At 40.5% G+C, this 16,412-nt stretch overlaps 1 non-coding gene and 1 pseudogene across 1 annotated transcript; both read left to right on the forward strand.

The window, feature by feature from the left end:
- Nucleotides 1-5,989: 5,989 nt before the first annotated feature.
- LOC117012582 (U6 spliceosomal RNA) lies at nt 5,990-6,091 on the forward strand. Its single transcript, XR_004421190.1, has one exon. It is a non-coding gene; the product is annotated as a U6 spliceosomal RNA (small nuclear RNA).
- Nucleotides 6,092-12,418: 6,327 nt separating this feature from the next.
- LOC117012236 (40S ribosomal protein S15-like) lies at nt 12,419-12,823 on the forward strand (annotated as a pseudogene).
- The last annotated feature ends 3,589 nt before the right edge of the window (nt 12,824-16,412 follow it).

Below are 16,412 nucleotides of genomic sequence, written 5' to 3' on the forward strand. Positions count from 1 at the left end.
GGGCATCAGAATCACTTGTGAAGCTTTTGAAAACTATGATTTTTGGTGGCTCGATCACAGAATTTCTGGAGGTGGGGCTTAAACACATGTTTATGAAAAGGGAGCATTTCATTTTGAAAAACGAGAGTTGCTTAAAAGTAGGTTCTTAAATTGACAAAATGTTGATATAGTTGTTGAAGCTAGGTGCTATAGATGGAATGTTTGTATCTACTCCAAACTCACAGGTTGAAATCTTAGCCCCCAGGGTGATGGTTTTAGGAGAATGGGCCTTTGGGAGATGATTAGGTCATGGGGGTGAGTCCCTCCTGAATGAGATTAGTGCCCTTATAAAAAAGACTCCAGCAAGGTCCGTCGCCCCTTCCCCATGTGAGGTTATATCTAGAAGGTAGCTGCCTGTGGGGACAGAGCCCCAGAAGGCAGTTTCCAGGCTCTCGGCCTCACATAGAAAGGTGCTGGCTCAGGTAGTAGATAGCCATCGACTGTGATCAAACGGCCATCAGCTGTGGCTAGTTGGCCGTCAGCTGTAACCAGTGAGCCATTGGCCATGAATATAACTGCCGTGGCTACGCTAGTAGCAAAAAGAAGATGGGGGAGCTAGCAAGAAGATGGTGGCTGAGTCTGCAAGCGGCACAGTGAGGGTTGAGAATTGTGTTGCTCCTGGTTCCTGTGTCTCCAACCCAGCCGCCAGTGAGAGTATAGTGGTGTGACTCCCCTACCTATGGCTCCGTGGGTGTTCCTTTTTGGCCTCACCATGTCCTGCGTTCTTGTGTGGGGAGCGGGAGCAGAGACCCTACAGACCCCGCAGGCCGCCCCGCACGACACTGCCTATGAACCAAGAAAAGGGCTCTCACCAGAACCCAACCAAGCTGGCATCCTGATCTTGACCTCCAGCCTCTGGAACTATGAGAAATAAATGTCAGTTGTTTACAAGCCACCCAATCTGCGGTATTCTGTTATGGCAGTCCACATAGACTAAGCCACTGGGTGGTGGGCACATGAGGATTCATTATATTGTTCTTATTTTTGAACATGTTTGAAGATTCCCATAAGTGGTAGCTTTAAAAGAAAAACTTCTGATAGCATGTAAAGCTCATCAAGATTGCTGCCCTAATCAGAGCTGGCTAAGCAGCAGAGCTGTTGCTTGTTAAGTTGACCTGGTAGGTCAACCAGGAAGGGACATGGCCTCATCATAGTGGCATTGAGCAATAAGGCAAGAAGCCAAAAGTGGGAACGGACCCAGCGCCTGAGCAGTCTGCCCGGACTGTGCTGGACCCTCGGACCCTGAATAACAGGGTCTCTCTCTTCCCCATTGCCTCCTGGCTTCTCTCTCAGAGGTGTCTCAGAGGATGGAAAGGGAACACAGAGCAGGGACATCGCTTTTTTTTTCAAAATAGAGAAACGACTTGGGTTTTCAGATTGAAAAGGCCAACCTAGAAGCATATTGGTGAAATTTCTGCCCTGAAAGAATAAAAAGAATATCCTTAAAGTTTTCAGAAAGAAAACTGGTGAAGGAACTCAAGACAAACTGGATTGGACTCCCATTAATAACACTGGATGTTCAAAGACAGGAGTGGTGATTTCCAGATTCTGAGGGAAATGATCTGAATGTAGAAATAAATCCTAGCTAGACTAAACATAAAAATATCTTTAGACATAGGCAAGGATTCAGACATATTGAAGTACTACGTATTTTCTTTCTAGAAGAGTAAGTCAGAGCTGTCCTAGAGCCAAGCAGAAAAGAAAGCAAAGAGAAAAACATAGACTCTAAGAAACCAATCTAGGAGGACGATGACAAGAAATGCTAGGACGATGACGTCACTCTGTGCGCCTAGACAGCTGAGAATCCAAATCGGAACAGGAAGTCAGAGGGCTCCACGGAAAGAGTCTTCAGGAAGAAAGTGGGTAACATTATACCAGTTATGTAATTAGGATCTAGAAGTGTCACTACAGCCTGCTATCAATGAGATGGTGGCATAATTCTTTTTTTTATTCAAGGAAAAGAATGACCACTAGATATTCTGGGAAATAAAATGAAATACTCTATAAGAAAGTCATGGTCTAAATATGAAGCAAGTTAGATTTTGAGCAGTTGGTAGTGTATATGAAATACTGATGGACCCTCTAAATTAAATAAAATCTGTTTGAATTTGTAATGGGTACTTGGTATTAACACTGCTCTGTGTTGAATGTGGTTTTTTATTCCTGAAAGTGGTTTGCCATTTTTATAACATATGTTTCTTTACAGGTCAGGCTTTCCCTAATAATTTTTTGAAGAATCAGCCAGAGAGTAAATTTAGGTATAAAGTTTTGAAAGATTTCTCTCTCTCTCTCTCTCTCTCTCTCTCTCTCTCTCTCTTAAAAAAATGATTTTGTTGTTTTTAACATAGCAATGATGACTTTGGATTGTGATTAGACGTAAAGCTCAGTATCTGGAAACTTAAACTTATGGCCATAAAGAAGCATAAACTTTAAAAAATATCCATTAATGCTAACATCAAAACCTCGTGCTTTTATAATCTATTTGAAGAGTTCTGTAGTAACTAATAGCTCTTGTTTTAAAGAAATATATGTATAAAATTCAGCAACTCCTTTAGTTTCACTTCACTATGTTTCTGTTAAATTCAAGTAAAATTGAATAATTCTTAAAGAACTATTTACAGCAGTGTAAGGTTGTGGGGTTGGAATGATTTGTATTTTATATATATATAGATATCTATATATATATCTATATATATATCTATATGATTTCCTTATTTTTCTCTTAAGAATATGTATTTGACTTTATAATAAGTAAAAACTCTATGATATTTAAAAAGAAAAATGATTTCTACTGAAACTGCCTCTCCAGGAAGTCCGTCTTGATGCTCCCACATTCCACTAATCATTGCTCTCACACTTGCAAACTCATTTTTTAAAGGAGCTCAACTTTTTGCTGGTAGCTGGTATAGCTTTGCTGGTATAGCTTGGACAAGGCCTGGGCATCTACCCCATTCCTGTTCTCCGTGCCAGGATCAGCACAGACTCAGGCTGTTCCCCACCAGGTCCTGGAGGGCGTCCTGGGAAGATGCAGAGCTGCTTGGCCCTGAGCTCCCCTCGCTTCCTGCACTCTCACAGACACCCTGTATGGAGTGAGGGAGGAGGGAAGGCAGCAGATTCAGGTTCGTGGTGACCCACACTGCAATAGCTTCAAGTTCTTTACATCAATCATTAGACTTTCAAAGTTCCATAATATAAATTGGAAACCCAAATGCTTGCTTATGTATTGAATCAGCACAAATAATCAAATGTCAAGAACAAACTAAACTTAGAGCCTCTTCCCATGAATAGCACTTGTGGGGACAAAGCATTTTTTGGAGAAGTGGATCAGCTAATTTATTTGTAGAGATTCGGAGAATGGTCACGAGGGACTGAAATAATGAACACAGGAAACTCTCAAATATTGGAATTATCATGAAAAAGCCTTTCATGGAAAGGAAAGAGAATTGGACCAAATTTGTTTTCCTCCTCTTAACCACAGGATCTTTGTAATACAGTGAAATGTTCTCTCTCTCTTTCTCTCTCTCTGACTCAGGCTACTAGCTCTTGCTATAGATACGCTAAATAACTAGAGGGATTCTGCTTGAGTATTTTGTACAAACAGCCTCTTGTCAGAAGGGGTCTCTCTGAGGAGGTGGGAAGTGTGTACAGAACAATGACTGTTTATTGTTCCCATTAAAGATTTATGGGAACCTCAGGACCAGACTCAGATTCACAGGAGTCAAGAGACCAACCAAAGAGAACAACGAGATTTGGAGATTTTGTGCTCTTCCTTGGAGTCCATCTTTTGTCCCACCCCTGCTCCCTTCCCTTGACATAAAAGATGTTTGAACTTGAGGTGCTCTTAAGATGGGTTTGAGGAACTATTGAGAATTCCCATCTTCTCGGTGGGCTTCTTCTCAATCCATAAACCTTTCCTTACTCCAAACTTGATATACTGAGTATTGGCCTTTGGAAGCACCAGGCACACGAACCTTGAATCGGTTACACCTTCTCTGTGCCATGCTTACCTGCAGACAGGGAAAGCGTCTAGAAGAGAGAGTGAGAGTAGAAAGAAGGAAAGGAGAGAATAGAGAAAGGACCTAGGAGCTTGAGAGGAGGAGGAAACCCGGAGAGACAGGCAATACTTCAAACTGGAAAATGAGTCATGCAGAGTAAAGTAGGTCTGTGCTTCGGTTTCCTTTCTTTGTCCCCAAACCTTGGCAATATTTTGACTTTTGTCTCTAGGTTTGGCTCATAGCATCTTTCCTGCAAAAAGGCAAGGCCATTTTAAACATTTTCATAGCCCTACCATGCTTACTGTGGAAAGGCAAACACATTAGAATGCATCTACATCCCAAATTAAATATACTTTTTGGTAAAAAAATTAAAAAAAAATTTTTATTGGGTAACAGTGTGTCTTTTCCAGGACCCACCAGCTCCAAGTCAGGTCGTTGTTTTCAGTCTAGTTGCAGGGGGCGCAGCCCACCATCCCATGGGGGAATTGGACCGGCAACCTTGTTGTTGAGAGCTCGTGCTCTAACCAACTGAGCTAATGGGCTGCCCAGTAATTATTTTTGACAGGATACTATGTTGAACCATACAGAACTGCCATGTTTAAGACCAAAAAAAGTCACATACTAGCAACGTCATACTATTCAATCTAATAATTTTGCTTTTGGAATTATTTGGCCACAAGTGCGGCCTTTCATTTATAATTACCTATGATTTCTCAGCTGCCATTACATGTAGGCTGGGAATTTACATACAACGAGAAATTTTAATCTACAGATTGTTATTAGAGGTAATGACACTTAAAATGTTTATGAATACTAAAATGAATAATTAACAGAGTTGACATAACGTGGCATCTGTAAAAACTCCACTTATGTTTACTAAAAAAACCTTGTTATTTTTATTTTGGAGCTGTGGCAGGTCAGCTTCCCAGGAAGCAGTCTCTGAGGGGCGATTACTGTGCATGAGTTTTATTAGGGGAGCAACTGGGTTGGCACCCGTGGAGGAGGGAAAAAGGCCAAACTGGGCAGAGGGAGGAGCTGGGTGCAGGCTTGTCCTAACTGGCCTCAGCAACCCCGCAGAGAGCTTGGAGCAAGGATAGCCCTTCATGGTGTCTAGCCCTGGGGTACCAGCTGGCTGCCCTGGGAAAAGGCCATCCAGAGAGGGCTGACAGCTGCGGGATGTTAGCCAACAACATTCCCAGCGGCTGGGGAGCAAACCCTGCAGTTCTGCGGTGGGGATGTGTGTGGCAAAGCACGACATCTATGACAGCACTGAATTTTTAAAGGTCTTCTGGTAGGCCCCCAGCCCTGGGCCTAGAGGACACAAAGGATCAAATGGCCCTGCTGTGAGTGCTGATGGGGCCTGAGGCTGTTAAGCAGACTTTGAAAAGGCTGTAAGGGAGAGAAAGGCTTTTCAGCAGACTTAAGAGGGAGCTGGAGGGTACTGGGCAAGCCTCAGCCAGCAGATGCCCAGGTGGAGCTCGGGGCGGGCAGGATTCCTGCCTGGCTGGGGCCTCAGGGGTCTTATCTGGAACCGGACTGAGGGCAGGACCTGCTGACTCCCACCTCCTTCCAGCCCTCACTCTGGTGCTGCTCTGCGTCTCACCGCAATGGCCCCAAATTAGAGCAAATCAGAGTCACTAATTCACCATTTGAAGGGCTAAGAAATTTCAACGTGATTCAGATTTGAATTAGGCTGTTTGTGAATTTTCTCCAGTTTTCTTGCTCTGACTTCTGGGAATGGGTGGGGCAGAGAACGAAGATCCAAGCCAGGACATTTTATAAAGAACCATGTTTTTTTCTCCTTCCTCTCACTCTTGACTCTGAACAGGCCCACCCATGAGTGGGACACTCTATTTCATTACAAAGTGGCAGGCAGCAGGTCATGGAAGGAAAGAAAGAAAAGGGGGAGAGGAGACAAGAATTAGGAAACCAATGACTTAAACCCCTGATCCCCTGCACTCATTCAGGCAGCACGTTTACTAAAATTGGAACAATACAGAGATTAGCATGTCCCCTGTGCAAGGATGACACAGACTTGTGAAGTGTCCCATATTTTCTCAGGGATGATGAAAAAGTTCTGGAGAATGAATAGTGGTGAATGACTGTATGACAATGCAAAAGCTCTTAGTGCCACTGAACTGTACACTTAAAAATAGCTAAATGGTAAATTTTATGTGATAAATATTTTACCACAATTTATTAAAAAAACAAAAAGAAACATGGCCCTAAGGGATGGAGGTTGGATAAAGGTGTCATAAAGAAAGATCAGCAAGCTATGAAGAAAAGTCCTACAATTACATCAATTATAGGCAAAAGGAAAACAAATCCAAACACCAAAATGCAAGCCCTCAGTCATTGGGCATTCCACGGTGTAAGTACAGAGTAGCAGAAGGAGCAAAGGGGGATATCTCCTGGATTCAAGGTCTAACTTTCTCACTAGCTGTGTGACCTTGGGCAAGACACCTAACCTCTCTGAACCTGTTTCTTATTTATAAAATCAAAACAATGACATTGGACTCACAGATTTATCGGGAGAACGAAACATAATATTACAGGCAAGGCATTTAGCATAGTAACTGGCTCCGAGTAGGCATTCACTAAATGTGTTTCCTTTCCCTTCTGCAAATTAAAGTTGAAAATGTACTATGTTGACGGACATAGAAACTAACTTGAAAAACAGTAAGGATAAAATAAAAAAAGGAAAAATGTGGAGGTAGTATCTGGGTAGCAGTTCCTGGCAGAGGCAGATCAGGTGCAACAAGAACACTCTAAATTGCTGAAAAAGACTTAGAAGCTTGTTATTAGTCAGAGTACTGACCTAGCTGTTGGAACTGAGAACCCCCCCCAATACAATGGCTTAAACAAGATGGAAGCTTGAGGTAAGCTGCCTAAGGCTGGCGAGGCAGCTCTGTCATTATCAACATGTGATTTCCATCTTTGGGTCCGAAATGGCTGCTTTACATCCTAACATCATCTAAGTAGTGGGAAGGGGGAGAGGGCCGGGGCGCATCTACATTTAAGGGCATGACTCAGAAAGGGCACGCCTTGTTTGCTCACCCACACCCCTTTGACCAAATCCATGTTGTAAAGGATGCTGGGACAAGGAAATTCCAGCTCGAGTTCTATTATTAAAGAAGAGGAGACTGGATGTTGCTGTACACCTGGCTATCTCAACCACACAACTCACATTACATTTTCTCCAGTTTGTAGCTACAAGCTTCCAAAAGAAACAAAGCTGACATATTCCCTAAAATGGAAGCACACTTTCTTGCTTATTTATTTGATAAATATTTGGAGACGACTTGCTATGTGTGAGGCACCATTCAAAACACTGTGAATCCAGCAGACTATAAAACAGCTGCAGTGCCTGATCTCATGAAGCTAAATTCAATAAGGGGAGGAAGTAAACAAAACTTGGAAAAAACATTAGACACCAATAAGTGCAAAGATGAAAAATAAGGTGACTTGGGAACCAGTAACTAAATGGCTACTTGGATGGGGTGGTTAGGGACGCCCTTGCAGAGGAAATGATGTGTAAGCTGAACCATTTGAAGAGTGAGAAGCAGAAAATACCAGGAATGGGGAACTGCAGGTGCAAAGGTCCTGATGGGGGAAAGATCTTGGAGGGTTTGTGGTGCAGAATGGCCAGTGTGGCTGGATTTAGCAAGAGAGAGAGAGGAGATACAAGATCTGAAAGGCCCCCAGGAGCAGTTTGTTCTCTGGCATTTCCCAGCATTGAGCACAGTGTTCACAGGGCAGGCACCCAATGAGTGTTTGATGAATGAAGAAGCTAAAAATAAAGGTCGGAGGGTGCTGACAGCCAGCTGTTTTACTCAGGCAAAGACCAGGATCGCCCACTGCTCTCCGACACACACCCCGCAGCTCCTGTCTCTCAGAATCTCAGAATCTCTTTCACTTTGCAGTTGCTCTCAGTGTCCTTGGTAGGCCAACGCCCTTTCTTGAAAATGGAGTCAGGAAAGGAATTTAGGAAGGAGACAGGTATCTGAAGAAAATGATCACATCTCCTCTTGGGCTTTCTCTACGCTTTGATAAACAGCTCTAGTTCTCTTAGTTTTTCTCCACGTAGTTTTCCAGGTCTGGGACCAGCCTGATACCATACCCTCCCTCTAGCAGCATCAAGTTTGGGGAGGCAACATAGCAACGGAGTGCCGGGATGGGGCAGGAGTTAAGCTGTAGCCTTCGGAGCCAGACTGCCTGGGTTTGATTCCCAGTTTGGCCCATTGTTATCTGGGTCACCCTGTGTAAAGTACTTAAGTAAAGCAACGATCATACCTATTAAATGTGGGGGAGGTTAGTAATGGCCCATGACTACAGTAGAGGAAGCTCTGAATCTAAGGTTGTTAGTAACTCATTTGAGGGCAAACTCTGGCCTGAGGTCATCTGAACCTATTTGGCAGGAAAATTTGACATGAAACTATTATCTTGATTTAACCCACTTTAAAAAATATTAGTACATTTTTTTTTGCCACAGAAATATTAATGTGTTTGATTACGGGAGAGTCCCAGACTCTGCTGGCGGAGTTATGAAATTTATAATATATGGGTCATACTTTTCAAAACCTAAAAAATTCTGAATTCTAAAAACATTGAGCCCCGAGAATTTCAGATAAGGGACTATGACCCATTATTCTCCTTCTTAAAATATGACAGCTAGAAAGAATGCAAGACTTTGGTTGTGGTCAGTGTACCAGGTCCAAGTATAACAGGGGGTGAGAATAATATCTGGATATCATCAAATCATCCCCAAAGCTTAAATTACACCCTCAGAGGGTGTGATGGTAAAATGTAGCTTGAAAGATAGTTAGGTGACTTTGCAAGGCCTCCTGGGAGGTGCTTTCAGGGCAGTCCCAAGGTGCTCTGGCTTTGGCCATTCCCCAGCCAATGGTAAGCAATAGAAGCATACATGAGCTAGCTCAAGCCAAAGTATTCTCAAGGAATGCAAGGGCCGTAGGGATATTCTGGAAGCAGGGATAAAAGGCCCATGGAAACTTAAGGGTTCCTGTATTCTGTCTTTTTTCCTCCTTCTCTGTAAGTCTACTTCATCCATCTACCTGGCTGAAGGAGCAGTTTTCTATACTTTCCAATCCGTTTGGCAGGAAATGGCCATTGCTAAAAGCTCCTGTGCCATGTCTCCTCCATTTACAAGCACAGCCTGGTTGAGACTGAACTTCTGAGTCCAAATTCCCCGAGAAGGGGACACTGGATGGTCCTGTGGGCTAATGGGGTATGGTGGTATAGAGGGCTAGAGGCACCTATTAACATCTGAGAGGCAGATTTCTCTGGGTCCACTAGTCACCAGTCAGCTACAAGGTCTGCCACTAATTAGTTGAGATAACTTTGGCAGGTGGTATAATGTCTTTGAACATTAGGGTCCACATCCTTGAACTGAGTTGTAGTTAAAAGACTTGAATTTCAAGGGCCTCCTCTCTCAATTTCCAACTTAACTCTTCTGAATCTCAGTCTGAATCCAGAGAAAGAAGACGATAGTACTTGCCTTCCCTCACAAGACTGCTGTGAAATCGAATGTGATAATGTTTGTCAAATTGGTTTGTTGCCTATTATTGCTGCTGCTGCTACTGCTTTATTAAGGGCCTTGGCAGGAGGTCCTCTTTCTGGACTAGATTAAGATAGAAAATGAATAAAAAGCTTTTGCTACAAGTCATTTAAGCTTCTAGGAAGTGGTTGGGGACAGAATGTGTGGGAAAGCCTGGATGGTTATTCAAAGAATTATCTTCTAATCTGTGACCCCAGTTCTGATTTTTAGCCAGCTTCTAGAGCTGCCTGGGAAATGTCCAAGTTCAGTTCGTAGAAAACAAATCAAGGAGAAGTACATGTACTGTTTTGGAACAAGTTAAGCAAAACACAGGATGATAGGCATCATTTTGATTCCCTCTCTCACGCACACCAAGAACTAGCTCCTTTTGATTTCAGACTTTCACTTGGTGGCACTGATGGGCAGCTGTGTCCTTTCACAAAACCAGTGAGCATTCTGTTTCATCCTTGGGGCTTGCAAGGGGATACTGTAGCCATCCTGGGCCTCTCGTTGCCCCATTGTAGTATCTAAGAGAGCATTTGGTGATCCTTTCAGCCACTCTAATGAAGAGAGAAAGGAGGATGCTTTCAAGAACCCGAGGGCTTGGCATCTGTTATGCTCACACACAAATGATTTTAGTATCCAGAGAATCACATCAGGAGCTAACTGAAGTCAGTCCTAAATTATTTATCTGGGTCAGATTTTTGTTCACGCTCTTATTCAAGATAAAGAAGACTGTTACTCTAATAGTATCATAAAACATCTTAATTAATCTTTGTTTTTTAAAATAACTGTTTCTATTTGTTTGTTTTTTAAATGTATTTTTCCGGGATCTATTAGCTCCCAGTCAAGTAGTTGTTTCAATCTAGTTGTGGAGGACGCAGCTCACAGTGGCCCATGTGGGAATCGAACCGGCAACCTTGTTGTTAAGAGCTCTAACCAACTGAGTTAACTGGCCGCCCCCATCTTAATGAATCTTAAATGTTTGCTCTGTGGCTTCCTGATTCCCTAATCATTGTTAATTTTTGCTGTGGACCTGTCCTTGGTGTAAAAGATCTACAAAATTTCCCCAGATCCTTGCTACCACTAGGTGTAAACAACTGAAAAATTATGCAGCATTAGTGAAACCATCTGGTGGTGGTATAAATGGATATTTAGAGATGACAGAAATAAGGACTCTGAACCTTTATCATTTAAAAACACAAAAGTAAGCAAAATATAAAACACACATAATTTTTAAAAGGTTAATGTGTTGGCCATATTAGAACAGTGGTTCTCAAGCTTTTCTATTTATCAGTTTTACCATAGCAGGGTCTTGGTGCAGCCTTTTCAAAATCTGGTTTTTGAAAAAGCTCCACTGGTGATTCTGATAGGCTCCATTCCACAAAAAATCTTTTATATTATTTAATTCAAACTCTACCAGCACCGGCCCATGTGATGTTAGTTGTCTCACTAATCCAGTTACCTCCCTTCATTTAGTTATAAACCATAAGCTGAACTTATTTAATACACAACTTTAAAAAATTTAGACTAATTTATGAAATCTTAGCTATGGTATTCTCTTGCTCACAAAGTAATTTCTCTTACATCCCTTGTTAAGCTTTTATTTCTTTTACTAGTCTTTAATCCTCTTATAGCTAAAAAAGTAGACTTAGTAGAGAATAATTTGAGGAAAACCCTTTAAATGGCCACGTGCATGTGTTTTTATGTCTACAATTGTGTGAGGCAGGGGTTTTTGGGTTGCCATATCAGAATCTACCTCAAATGAGTTCAAATAGGAAAATGAATTTATTGACTCATGTAACTGAAAAGGCTAAGGATTCAGCTGCTTCAGCTTGACTCAGAGGTTCTATTAATCACCCCAGCTTCTTTTATAACCTAAGCTTCCTATTCTCTCATTGAAAACAGGCTTCCTCCATGTGGCTAAGAGCAATGGCCACCAGTAGCCTGAGATTCCACAAATCCATAAGGAAGCACCCTAATAGAAAGACTTCTCTCCTAGTATATGTGTGTCAATGCCAGAAAAGACTTCAGTAACTATCTCTTACTTAGGTCCCAGCTCACTGCTATGATGGTGTGCAGTGATTGACAGCACTACCTACCATGTTTCCCTGAAAATAAGACCTAGCTGGATCATCAGCTCTAATGTGTCTTTTGGAGCAAAAATTAATATGAGACCCTGTCTTATCTTAATATAAGACCGGATATAATATAATATAATATAATATAACATAAAGATTGGGTCTTATATTAATTTTTGCTCCCAAAGACGCATTAGAGCTGATGGTCCGGCTAGGTCTTATTTTCGGGGAAACACAGAAGACCACATGGAATGGGGAGGAACTCTTCAGAGAAAATGTACAGTTGCTCTAGGACAGGGAATGGCAAACTTTTCTGTAAAGGGCCAGAAGGTAAATATAGTAGGTTTTATGGCCTACATATGATCACTGCTTCATTTTGGTTTGTTCTGTTAAGCTTTGTTAGTACCACACTGAGGAGAAAGTACTGAGATTAGAATAAAAATTGAGCAGAAAAGGACAATGGGGACAAAGGAAAAAGGGAATGAAGAAAAATGGGTAAGGATAAATTGGAGCATATTTCAGAAAGTATTTAAGGCCATATTTCTTATCACAAAAAAAACAAAACTGAAGGAGCTCTAGAGATGTGAAGCTAGGAAAAACTATTATTGGCTATCCGTCCTTCACAAAAGTAAAAGGAAAATTCATTTCACTTAAACATGAGCAACAGGAAAAGACCAGGGTCAAAGTTCATACAAAATTCTTATAAGAAAAATATAATAACTTTCGGAAGAACTGGCAAGAGGGAGGAAATGGAGACAAAGAATCGGACCCTCCGCAAATTCACCTACCATGGTGTGGACCTCGACCACCTGCTGAACACGTCCTTTGAGCAGCTGCCGCAGGGACCCAACCCGGGCCTGCGGAGGAAGCAGCACTCGCGGCTGAAGCGCCGGCTCAAGGCCAAGAAGGAGGGGCCGCCCATGCAGAAGATCGAGGTGGTGAAGATGCATCTGCGGGACATGACCATGCTGCTGGAGATGGTCGGCGTCTACAACGGCAAGACGGTCCACCAGGAGGAAATCAAGCCTGAAATGATTGGCCACCACCTGGGCAAGTTTTCCATCACCTACAAGCCCGTGTAGCAAGGCCGGCCTGGCATTGCTGTCACCCACGCCTCCCGCTTCATTCCCCTCAAGCAGCCTGCGGGGCAATAAAGGCACAGATTTTCTATATATATACAAAGGAGAAGAACAACTCCTTCGAACAGTGAAAGTACATGTTCAAAAAAGAGAAGAAAACTGTGACCTAATATTTAAAATCAGCTAAAATGAAACAAAATGATAAAAGGTATAAAAAAGCAACATATATAAAAGGTAGAGAAACTCACAAATGAGGTGTTTGGAAAATAGGAATATTTGAAAAAAAAGTGATAGAACTATATTGGACAAGAATTAGAAAATTTAAAAATCATTTCAGAACTGAAGATTAAACTATATTGAATACAAGAGCAAATAAACACATATAATTTTTTTTTAAAAGATAAAAAGGAGGAAATTTTTGAAAATCAAGAAGAAATGAAGAGGTAAGATTTGAGAGAAAATAATAGGCTTGGAAAATGTATAAAGAAGATAAAGTATATGTGTAATAGGAGTTCCTAAAAAAGAAAACCAATCAATGGAAAAGAGCAAATGCTAAAAACTATAATTCAAGAAAGCCTACTTTAAAAAATAAATCTCAAAATTATAACTTGAAAGGATACAGTATATCTGGGGAAATGACTCAGAACAGATTTCACTGAGACATATTCTTGTAAAATTATTGGAATTTATAAAACAAAAAAAGTTTTGATATTCAAGTAAAAGTACTAAGACAATTAGAGAAAAAAAATTAAATCGCCAATATTTTTTTTACAGCAATGATTTATGGCAGGAGAGGAAATAAAACATGAACCAAAGACTCTATAATATATCCAATCAAAGTGACTTTCAGTTATAAAGTCTTCAGGCAAATTATTTTGAAGATGTGAGAATTCAGGAAATATTATTTCAAAGACCTTTGCTGAGGATCATACTAAAAAACAATTTTCAGACAACAAAATGACTGGAGAGATTGACATAAAGACCAGTAGTACGTATTAAATATCTGTCTGTGGAACTAGATCTAAATGAAGACTGTGAAGTTATATGTGTAAGTATGGTGTGTGATAGCTATAAGGTGTGATAAAAAAAAATATGGTGAATGTTTAAATTTAAAAAAATATATTACTGTAAAAGACACATTGCCATTAATCCACCTCAAATACTCCCCCTCACTTCGAACACACTTATCCCATTGTTCTTGCCACTTTCTGAAGCAGTTCTGGAAGTCCTCTTTCATGAGTGTCTTTTGTTGCACTGTCGTGGCTGCCTCGATGTCCTGAATCATTTTGACTTTGGGGAAGAGCCAGAAGTCACACAGTGCCAGATCCGTTGAATAAGGTGGATGAGGACACACAGTTATGTTTTTATTTGACAGAAATTGCCATACCAGAAGCAACGTCTGACACGGATTGTTGTCATGATGGAGGATGATTTACGGCACACTTTAAACACACCTTCTCTCAACCGTAGCTCACACCTGACTGACTGTACAAAACAAGTTGAAACTTGTCACACACTGTTACTAATGTTTGACGCGCCACTTCCTGTATTGAAGATCCCGGCCTATTCATTGGATGGCACTTGGCAGCAGCATTCACCCTATGTGTTCTGATGGGTAATAGAGTAAAACTATCAAAAACTGGGAAAGAAACAGTATATGAAAAATAGATCAAGCTCACAGATTGCCTTATAGGTATTACTTGGAAATAAAACAATATTATTTCAAATTAGATGCTGAAGGAAAAGAAAAGAGAGGGAAGAGCTTACTAGCTAATTTCAGCATTGTTCATGGTAGAAACCAATAGACAGCGGTCAAAAACTGAGAGCTCTAGGGGCATTAAGTAAAGGTATTAGTATAAAAGTAATGATTACAACAAAAATATAAACTTTCCTAAATGCCAAAAGATATAAACATATTTTCTTATATTAATGATAAAACCTAACAATGTAGGAATAAACTATAACATTAAAAAAAATAGGTTATGCTTGGACATTGACCAAACAGGGTACAGGGGACAGGGATGGTAGTTACAGTTCTTTGAATGTACCGAACCTATTTTGTAGATTTGACTTTGGAACCATATAAATATTTTACATAATTATAAAGTAAAATTAAACTTAAAAAATCAGTTCTTAAAAAAGTGAAAGTAAAATTAAACAAATAAACTTCATTACCTATCCACACAGAAGCAAACTCATATAGAGAGAAACTTTTCACACTGAATTTAAAATACAGTAATTTGACTATACCCCCAGTGGGATAAACTTTAAGGACAGAAAGAGTTGCAAAATAGTATAAACTATTATTTCCAGTAATCATATTGTGAGCAGTAATATTGGTATTGTTATTCTGAGTCTGTTGTGTGTGAAAGATAGTATAAAACAAAATAATACTTTTTTTAAAAGAAAAGAAGGTATCTTTATTGGAATACTGTTTGCGTTTTTTGTAATTATTTATTTTTCAGTTACAGTTGATATACAATATTATACTAGTTTCAGGTCTACCACGTAGTGATTAGACAATTATATAACTTATGAAGTGATCACCCCGATAAATCTGGTATCCACATGACACCATACATAGTTATTACGACAGTATTGACTGTATTTCCTATGTTGTACTTTACATCTCCATGACTATTTTGTAACTCCAAATTTGTACTTCTTAATCTCTTCTTCTTTTTCACTCTACCCCCAAAACCCCTCCTAGCTGACAGCCATCAAAATGTTCTCTGCATCTATGAGTTTGTTTCTGTTTTGTTTGTTTTGTTCTTTAGATTCCACATATAAGTGAAATTATATGAAATTTGTCTTTCTCTGCTTGACTTAACTCCATCCACCACAATACTCTCTAGGTCCATCCATGTTGTTGCAGATGGCAAGATTTCATTCTTTTCTATGGCTGATATGTGTGTGTGTGTGTGTGTGTGTGTGTGTGTAGTGCCAAAAAGTGTATACACATTTTAAGAAAGGAAAAAACTATATTAAAATTGTGATACTCAATATATACTGATAATGAAAGATGAACACAAGTCACGTTTGTCTTCTGCAACTACAAGAGGTGCTCAAAGTAGTAATCATCAGCATAATTTAATACAGTTTTTTCCTTTCTTAAAATGTGTATACATTTTTTTGGCACCATCTGTATGTGTATATCTATACACGGGTCGGACAATTCAGTTCGCAACCTCGTCCTAGTAAAAGTGCTATATACCTCATTGCTGAATATCACTACAGTCAGCTTCGAAGTACTCCCCTTGGGAAGCTATGCACAGATGCCAGTGCCTAGTGCACCCTTCAAAGCAATTTTGGAACTCTTTTTCTGGAATGGCCATCAGAGCTGTCATCATATTACCCTTGATGTCCTGAATGTCATAAAAATGTCTTCCTTTCAATATTTCCTTTATCTTTGGTAAAGAAAGAAGCCATTGGGGGCCAGATCAGGTGAGTAGGGAGGGTGTTCCAATACAGTTATTTGTTTACTGGCTAAAAACTCCCTCACAGACAGTGCCGTGTGAGCTGGTGCATTGTCGTGATGCAAGAGCCATGAATTGTTGGCGAAAAGTTCAGGTCGTTTTCATCTAATCTTTTCGTGCAGCCTTTTATCACTTCCATATAGTAAACTTGGTTAACTGTCCAGTTGGTACAAATTCATAATGAATAA

Source organism: Rhinolophus ferrumequinum, chromosome 20 (assembly GCF_004115265.2).
Source record: "Rhinolophus ferrumequinum isolate MPI-CBG mRhiFer1 chromosome 20, mRhiFer1_v1.p, whole genome shotgun sequence".
NCBI lineage: Eukaryota > Metazoa > Chordata > Mammalia > Chiroptera > Rhinolophidae > Rhinolophus > Rhinolophus ferrumequinum.